Raw genomic sequence first — 9,391 nt, forward strand, 5'->3', positions numbered from 1 at the left:
CTCATTTCTAATGAATAGAATGCGGTAGAAGGGATGTTATGTGACTCTTAAGAGTAGGTCGTGCAAAGGAGACTGTTTCTCAGAAAAACCAGCCACCATATTGTGAGGGAGCCCAAGCCATAGGGTGAGGCCACATGCAGGTTCTGGCTGACATCTGCTGCTACGCTTTCAGCCAACAGCCAGAATGAAGCACCACGCGGGTGGCAAACTGAGACTTCACATCATTCCAGCCTCCAGCTTTTGAGTTGTACAGTTGGGGTTCCAGATATGGAGCAGAGAAAAACCAGCCTTGCTGTGGCCTGTCTGAATTCTTCTCCTACAGAGAAATAACAAATGATCATTGTTGTTTTAAGCTAGTAAGTTTTGGGGTGAGTTGTGAAGCAGCGTTAGATAACTAATACTGTGGATTTCCTGAAATGACAAATAACAAAGTAGATTTGGGGTATTCATTCAAACATTTAAACAGTAAGTACTTACTGAGCACCTTCTGTGTGTCTGGCTGTGTACCAGGCACTGGGGATGCAGCAGTGAGAGAAAGGGACGTGCCTTTGCCTCCTAGGGCCAATGGTCTGTTGGTGGAGCAGACGATTTAAACATGGTTCCCATGAAGTGCTCTGCCAGAGGGTTAGTTAACAGGAAGCTGTGGGAGTGCATACCCAGGGTAACTTCCCGGTCAGGAGGGGAGTTGGGGAAAGAGGAAGTGAGTTGGGTACAAGGCCAGCATGATCTAGGCTAGAGAATTTTCTGGCATCATTGCATAGAAGTTGGAAGGGACATGTGTCAGGCAAGGGGGCATGCAAGTAGATTATTAGAAAATGGTGTCTAACCTAAACTCCTTTTAGCCAAAAGCCCAGAGAGGACAAGGGTCTTGCCTCGCATGGCACAGCTTGTGAACCGGGCCTGGATCCTGGGTCCTTCATCAAACCCTCCCTTGACTCCTTGACACCCATGCCCTGGGGACAACTCCTCTACAGACACCTGGGGAACTCCTTATTTGGCTTAAAGCTTTTATGACCATTATCTCTTTTGCTATCTTCACAGAAACTCTGGAAGAAGTTAGGGAGCATGATTCCCATTGTACAGATGAAGAAATGATGCATGACAGAAGCTAGGCAAATTATGTACCTAGTACCAGAGCTGGCACAGCAAGAGTTGCTGGGTACAAGTGACTTTGATGATGACAGGGATGATGATAATGATGTGTAGCGCACATCATACATCACTGTTATTGTCGGCATACTCTGGACTAATGGTCTGGAAATGAATACACATTGTCTCAGGGCATCTACACGTTTATTAATCTGCTGTGACTCATTTTCTATTCTTGTGACACTGAAGCTGGAGTCGGATTCCCAGGAGAGTCTAGTTGAGTTAGCTTGGTCAGCTCCTGGGCCCACTCCTTGGCTGGCGGAGGGTGGGGCAACTTCACTAGCTGCCCCACCAAGATTACAAGTGGGGGTGCCCTAAAGATAAATGAGGTGCTATTAGTAAGAGAAGGGCACAAAGGCACACAGGTATAGATGTGTTTATAACAGGTAGACAGGCTATGCCTGTGCTGTCCGGTATGGCGGCCAGAAGTCATATGTGGCTATTTAAATTTGAACTTAATTAACATGAAATAGAATTAAAAGTTGAGTTTCTCAGTCACACTAGCCATTATTTCCAGTACTTAAGAGTCACATTTAGCCCACTGCTGCTGTAATGAACAGCACAGATGATAGAACATTTCCATCATTGCAGAAATCTCTTCAGGTCAACATTGCTTATGATGCTTACTTAGGATTCAACTCTTTTTCTTTTCTTCTTTTACCTCATAAATTATGAACATGGAAACAAAAAAAGGCAAGTCAGAATCTTCATTAATTTATTCAATAGACACATACTAAGTGTCTACTCTGAATTATCCATGGTCGTAGGCACCAGGGATACGGGTGAGGAACCTTGGAGAGTTTCTGGTCCAGTGGATCTCACATTAGGGTCACCCAGGAGCTCTTAAATGATTGGTACCTGCATCAACCTCTAGAGATGCTTATGAAATTGGTGGATGGGGCCTGGCACCCATAGTTTAGAAAGCTCCCCAGGTGATGCTAATATGTAGCTGGGCTTGAGAACCACTGAAATCTGGTCTGACCAGCGAAGTGAATTTCATCCGATAACTTGAAAACCTGAATCTGCAAGGGTCTGACTTCCACTCCTGGAGTTCTTACAAAATCAGAGTTCAGCATGGATTTGGCATCTGTCTGAATTGAATGCACCCTTCTTAGAGGAGAACAAGTCTGTTCTTCCTTAATCCAAACAGAGAATCCAATTCACTTCAAATAAAGTGTCAAAAGAACTTCTGGTTTGGGGTTTATTTCAAATCACTTCTTTCTCAAACCATTCTTGTGTTTCGTGCCTGGACCTGCATTATTCAGGCAGGTGGGTGAAATCCCTATAGAAATAGCTACCCTTTACTGGGCACCTCGTGTAGGTCAGGTACTTCCCATGCACAGTTTCATTTACTCCTCAGGACAAGCTGGCAATTTAGGTAATGCTGACAACAGTTTACAGATGAGCAAACTGAGATTCAAAGACGTTGAGGATTACAACTTGGCCTACTCAGCACAGCTGGGATCCCAACTCCAGTGCATGCTGTTTCCCTACGCCACCCTGCAGCTACCCCATCATGGAGAGCGCAGGGCGGCCGGCAGACAGCAGCTTTCTGCTCTGGCTCCACGTAGGAAGGAAAACTCTGTGCAGGTGAGTTGCAGCCCTTACTTTATGTGGCAGGGGAAGCTCCAGAACTGATATGATCTGGACAATTGTTACCTGCGCTCAATGAGAGTCCTGGGAGCCTGGAAGGAAGGGGGATTTGCGGATAAGGCAGGTGAGCGGATTTGCAGTGGAGTCCTTTTACTTGGTGGCTGTGCCTGGATTCTTTGTTACTAAGGGATTTGGAGGAAGCAGCTAAGAGCAGTGTTGTACCTGGAGCAGTTAGCTCTTCGACACCTAGCAATTATGGTGCATGCTTCATGTAAGCGTCATCTATTCTTGGCCTGGACTCCCGTGGGCTGGCAGACTGTCTGTGTTGCCATGTATCTTTGTAATCTGAGTCCCTGCCTGATACTTCCTGGGAAGCCCGGCCTGGCCTCTGGGGACTAAGAAAGCCTGGGGCTCATTGTGTCCATACCAAAGGACTCTAACAGACAGATCTCAACCTTGGCATTCTCCAGGGGCCACTTCATACAGTAGTAGGAGATCCAGGCCTTGGTGAGCAGCAAAAGCTGGATGTAGAGTGGATCAGGGCTTGTCTGCGTGGCATTCAGCAGGTCTATGTGGGAGCAAAGCCACAACTGGTCCCAGAGGAATTGCAGAGTATCACAGCTAGAAAGACCCTTAGAGAGCTTTTTTCCAGCTTCCATTTCAAAGATGGGAAACTAAGGCTCAGGGAGGTGATAGGATTTAGGATTACACTGCCAGTTAGTGTTAGGGCTCACACTTGAACTCAGGTATCCCCTCATTCCTGGCCCAGTCTGCCTTCCCTCATGTGTCCCCTAGCAGGGGAGAAACTCTGATCATAGGTGAGTGCTTAAGAGCATTGCAGTGTCAAAGGTTAGAGAAGGTCTTCCCACTTTTGTTTCAGGGTGTGTCAGTGGGTGGCTGGGGATGGAGTGTTTATTTAGGAAAGTTCTCTTCAACCTAGAGGACAGGGTGATGGCCCCCCATTTTCCAGGCAGATCACAGTTCATCCAGACTTGTGTCCCTCCTATTGTCAGGAACATGGGATTTCCTTGGACTATTTATTCTTCACCATGCACTGCAGCAAGTGTCTGGCTAGTGGGGGGATGGTTGAGTCAGTTAGTTGAGAATGACGGGGCTGTGGTAGTTGCTCTCAAGCCGTGGTCAAAGCTATGGCTGTCCCAGAAAGAATCAAAGGCCAATCTCAGCCCCCCTGGTCAATGGAAAAGCCCAGACTTTGTGACAGGGAGAAACAGATGGTGTTCAGAGATACTCGTGCATCCTGAAGACTAGATCAAAACCATTTACAAGTTGTAGGACTCTAGGTTCGTGAGGTGGGTTGGGTTTATTTCTTGAGCTTTGGCTTCCAAGGAAGATTTCAGTTTAGTTCAACAACAATTTTTGGGTGCCTGCTATGTGCATGGCATAGCCTAAGGTGCTGCAGGAGATGTGGATATGCAAGACGTTGCTGTGGCCCTCTGGGTTATACTTAGTAACTTATTGAGCCCCTACTGTATGCCAGGGGCTCTGTGCATAGTATGTTATGTGATCTTTACCATAACCCTGCAAATAGGGATTCTATTTTCCATTTTTCAAATGATGAAATGGCCTCAGAGAAGCTAAATGACTGTTTCTGGGTCATAGCTGGTGAGTGGCTGAGCACATTCAGAGCCAGTGCCCCGTCTGCTGTTCCAGGAGGCCACCAGATAACTGCAATACCTGGAAGGGTCAGGCTGACGCTCCAACACAGGCTCAAATAAAATGTTTGAGGAGCACAGAGGGAGATATTTGTTCTAATCCAGACCACTGTGTTAAGCTGTAGGCACTCCTGATACGTGGACCTGTATAATTCTGGTTGTGGGGGTCTGTCCTGTGTACTGTAGGATGGTTGGTGGCATCCAGGCCCTATACCCAACTAGATGTCAGTGGCAGCCTCCCCATTTGTGACAATCACTCCCAGTTGGGAACCACTGGTTTTAGGTAAGAGATAGCCTTCAACCTGGGGCTATGGAGATTTTATAGACAAGAAAAGTGTTTTGGCAGCTGAAGAAAGGAGGGGGAAAGTCACTTGTTTAGTGTTTTCCCATTTGACAAGGAGTGTCCACTTAGATTTTCCAATTTGGTCTTCCCACTACCTTGTAGCTTGTACATGTCAGCATACAAAGCAAATGACAGCCCCATAAGGTTGTCCCCGGACTGCACTGAGGCTGGGGCTTCTCGTCAACTGCAAGTGTCCTCTGTAGCCGGCTCCTTCCTGCCTCTGTTAGTTCAGCCTGTAGTTAATGCCTATATTTTGTCAACTCCCCTTCCAGGAGGCTTTTAGGGAATCTATTCATCATCAACAACCACCCCACCAATACAGCCGCAGACTTATTTGGGTTGTGGCTCTGTGTTAAGGGTTTTATGATGATTGGCTCATTTAATCCTCACAGTGCCCCTAGAGGAAGGTGTTCTTACCATCCTCATTGTGTTGGAGGAACTAAGGGCTACAAGAAGGAAGGAATATGCCCAAGTTCACCACCCTGCTAACTGGGGGCAGAGGCAGGATTTGAACCGAGACCTTCCTGAGCCTCCTCTCTTAATCATTGTGCTCTGCTGCCTCCAAGGATGCCCTTCCCACATCGTGCCCTGCACTGGGCCTCATGAACCCCTGTGATGAGTCCACAGGAGAACGTGGGTGGCAGCTGGCCCAGCTGGCACGGCGGAGATGGGGTGGGGGGTGAGTAGAATGCCCTTCCCTTCCCATCAGTGTGCGGGTGAAGGGAAGGCAGTGTTTCTGGTGGGTCCTCTCCCTGGTGGGGGGCGATTATCTGGCTTGCTTATGTCAGGCAGTCGGGGAGGGCTGTCTGTGGACAGGGCAGAGCACCCAGCCAGGCTGCAAGACAACCGGGCGGCATGTGCGCTCCAGCGGCGCACGCAGGGCGTGCGATTCTGCATGTGCCGGCAGAGCAGTGGCTCTCTGTTACTGGGGGAGGAGAGAATACACTCACCGTTTGGGGCTGGGTCCTGAGATCTCTTTTCCTTTATCCTCACCCCTTCTCTCTGGGGTCACGGCCCCTGTGGGAGCATTAGTTATGAAGCTGGGGCGTTTTTAGCTCCCACTGGTTCAGGCCAGCAGAGGCAAACGGGCCCTAGAGGAATCCCCTCGAGGAAATCTTGACATTCCTGTTTTTTCCAGCTCACAAAGGACCCTTGTTCACTCCCCTGCTGCTGTGGGGAGAGACGGAGGGACAGAGGACGCCGAGACGGTCCTTGAAGATGAGGAGAAGGATGGCCTGGCGCGTTCTCATCCGTCACAGGCAGGTGTGTTAGGGACAACACAGACGTAAGGTTCCAGGTGAGACAGCACCAAAACAGTACCTGGATAGTGTTTGCAGGGTGGGATGAAGCAGGTTTCTCAACCTTGGGAGGGGCTCCTTACAGCACGACGCTGGGCCCTGCCCGTGGGGTTGCCGGCTCAGTGGGTCCAGGTGAGGTCTGGGAGCCTGCGTGTGTGACAAGCTCCCAGGTAAGGCTGCGGCTGGTCCCGGACTTCACTGTGACAATCACAATGCTCAAGTATAATTTTCAAAAAGGAAAAATTATGGCTGTCATACAAATGTAAAATGAATATGTGTTGAAAATTTTATGTAACTCATTAATTCATGAGAGAACCGGAAAATTGTTAAAACCAGTTAAGGGGAAAATTTAAAGACAGATAACTCACACACAATCAGTAATGCTGAATTTGTCAATGGGCATAAAACTGGTTCATATCCTATGAATTAAAATGGGGTTATCTTTTCTGAAAATCCACATCTCTCTACTGGACAAATTTCTCTGTATTTCTATGGCTAAGAATGATTTGCATTACTATCAGTTTTTCTGCAGCTAAACTTCTGTCCTTACAGAGTTACCGTGTTTCTCGGTAAATAAGACCTACCCATAAAATGAGCCCTAGCAGGATTTCTAAGCATTTGCGCAATATAAGCCCTACCCCAAAAATAAGACATAGTGATGGGCATGGCTACGCAGTGTATCTGCACAACCCATGCATTTCGTCGTGTAGCGGTAAAGATGATGAGCAGCCCTTCTCATCTGCCCCTTGAGAGCTCTATTGCTCGACATGAGAGATTGTGGCCAGTGGTTCTAAAGGAAATAGAGTCGCAAGAAATTCAGGATGGAATTCGGGGTTTGGAGAGTTATGATGATGTTCCAGAAGAAGATGACTTAACTATATTTGGATAAATGTAGATTGTTGTACCGTACTTAAAAAAAAAATAACACGTCCCCTGAAAATAAGCCCTAGGGTGTCTTCTTGAGGAAAAATAAATACAAGATCCTGTCTTATTTTCGGGGAAACGCGGTAGTTATACAATAGCCTCGTCAGCAGAAAGACAACCACATGTGTCCACCCCTATGGAATCAGATAATCCTTGGAGAGACCTTGACTCATTTGGGGGGGCCTGTTAAACACAGATTTCTGGGTCCCACCCCCAGAGTTATTGCTACGCTGATGGGGGAGGATCCAAGAGACTGCAGTGGAGTGATGTAGGGGTGACAGTGAAGCTGTTCCCGTTTCTGTGTTTTATAAGTAATCTTAATGTCCCCAGGACTTCCTTCTTGGCCATTTTCTTCTTCAGACCAGTGGAAAGCGGAAGGAGATGAGGACCCGGCGGTGTCTGCGGCAGGCAGGGCCTGGCAGGGGAGGAGGGTGCTTGTGAGGCTGGGCTCACACAAGGGGGTGTGAGTCACCAGCTCAGACTCAGAGGCAGCTGAAAGTGAGACTAACCCACTGCCACGGACTGTTCCCAGGAAGAAGCCAAGTCTGGCCTTAGTCTGTTCTGCAGTTGAGGATTTATGGGAAGACAGAAGGGAGGCAGAAAGGCTTATTAGCAGCCCCCAGTACGGGCTGGTCAAGGTGTGGGAGAATTTTCAGTGGCAGTTCCAGGAGCTCATAGATCGAATGAGACCTTGGACCAAGTGTATCAAGTCTCTGGGTTTTGACTGAATCATGTGTTTTTTGAGATTTTTTTTTTTCTCCTTATGGCCATCTAGTGGCTGTTGGGTAAAACTCAGACTCAGATTGAAAACTCAATTTTTTGTTTTGTTTTGTTTTGTTTTTTTCCATAGTGTTTATTCCAAGCCAGTAATTCTGTTCTTGGCCTCTGATGTCACTTTTTGGCTGTCCCGGTTGTAGAGCCTTGGCATCTTTTTTAATCAATAGCTACTGGGAAGGATGCCTTAAGAGTATGTAGACTGGCTTTCCAACGTGATGTATTCGGTGGTGTTGGTGAGAAAGAATATTTTAAATTTGTATAAAGTTTCACATTTTGCAAAGCATTATATTTTCCTGGGACATTATTTCATTTAATTAATATATTTAATGTTTGCCCACTACAATAGCCTTAAAAAATCACAGATCTATACGTTCCTGAAGATGAATCAAAAAAAAAAAAATCACAGATCTAGAAATAAATCTAACAAAGCATGTGCACCCAAGACCTCTTCATTGAATGACATATTATCATTGAAAGAAAATAAAATCGAAATAAATTGAAGGCTAGACCACGTTTGTGGATGGAAAGACTCGAGAATGCAAAGATGTCAGTTCTTCTCCAAATTAATCTTTAGGTTCAATGCAATCCTTATCAAAATACTAGCTAGTTTTATTTTATGGAAATTGACAAGCTGATTTCTAAAACTCATATGGAAGAAGAGTAAAGACAAGCTTGAAGAAGAAAAAGCTGGAAGATGTACACCAAAAGAATCAAGACTTACTACAAATCTATAGTACCAGGGCAGTGTGTTATTCCTTTATTTTAGGTTTTATTTGCCTGTGTGGGTCTGTAGGCTGGGCCCTCCTGGACGGAGAGTGTAGGAAGCATTTGAGGTTCCAATACATGCTCACCAGTGTGGGCTGGTGGTGGTGTCTTTGTGCATGAAAGACGGGACATGGACCCATTCTCTTTGGTAAGCCAGAGAGCCACTTTGTTCTGAAAATTGGAGGTTATGTTTTGTTGGTTGGTCATAGCAGGAGGTCATCTGATGGGCTACCCAGCAGCGTCAGGGATGCCAAGCTGTGTCCGCTGGGTCGCTTTAAAGTTCCCAGATGGTGCTGATCCTAGAGGTCGCATTTGCTCTCGGTTTTGCATGTGGGCATCTCATAAAATGGGCTATTTATTTATGTTTTACCAATTTATTTGTTCAAATAGCTTTCCATTATAACAAAAGAATAAATCCTAGGTATTCAAAATTTATAAAATGCAGACAGGTAAAAAAGAAGGACTTAAGAAGCAGGTAATCCCAGCCCTGAGGGATCAGGGTCAACTCATCCAACAGGTATAGGAAGCACAGTGCCCAGGACCACAAAATGTTCTAATTTTAATTTCCCTTAAAATCAGAAGAAAAATTAATATAATAATGAACATATAATACTGAGTCTAGCCTAGATTATATTCATCTTTATACCAATGCAGTCATAAAATATGATTTTCACATTTTTTAGTGGAGGACGGGACCCACAAGGCAAAGGTGCCTAAGGCCCACAAAAGTCATAATGCGACCCTTGCAGAAATAACTACTTTTAACATTTTCTTTTGTATATCCTCCTGATCCCCTGCATCCCATGTATACACAAATTGGCATCGTTTTTAGCAAATGTGATATTTGCTCAGAGCTTTATAATTTTTTT

Source organism: Microcebus murinus, chromosome 6, assembly GCF_040939455.1.
Source record: "Microcebus murinus isolate Inina chromosome 6, M.murinus_Inina_mat1.0, whole genome shotgun sequence".
Lineage (NCBI taxonomy): Eukaryota > Metazoa > Chordata > Mammalia > Primates > Cheirogaleidae > Microcebus > Microcebus murinus.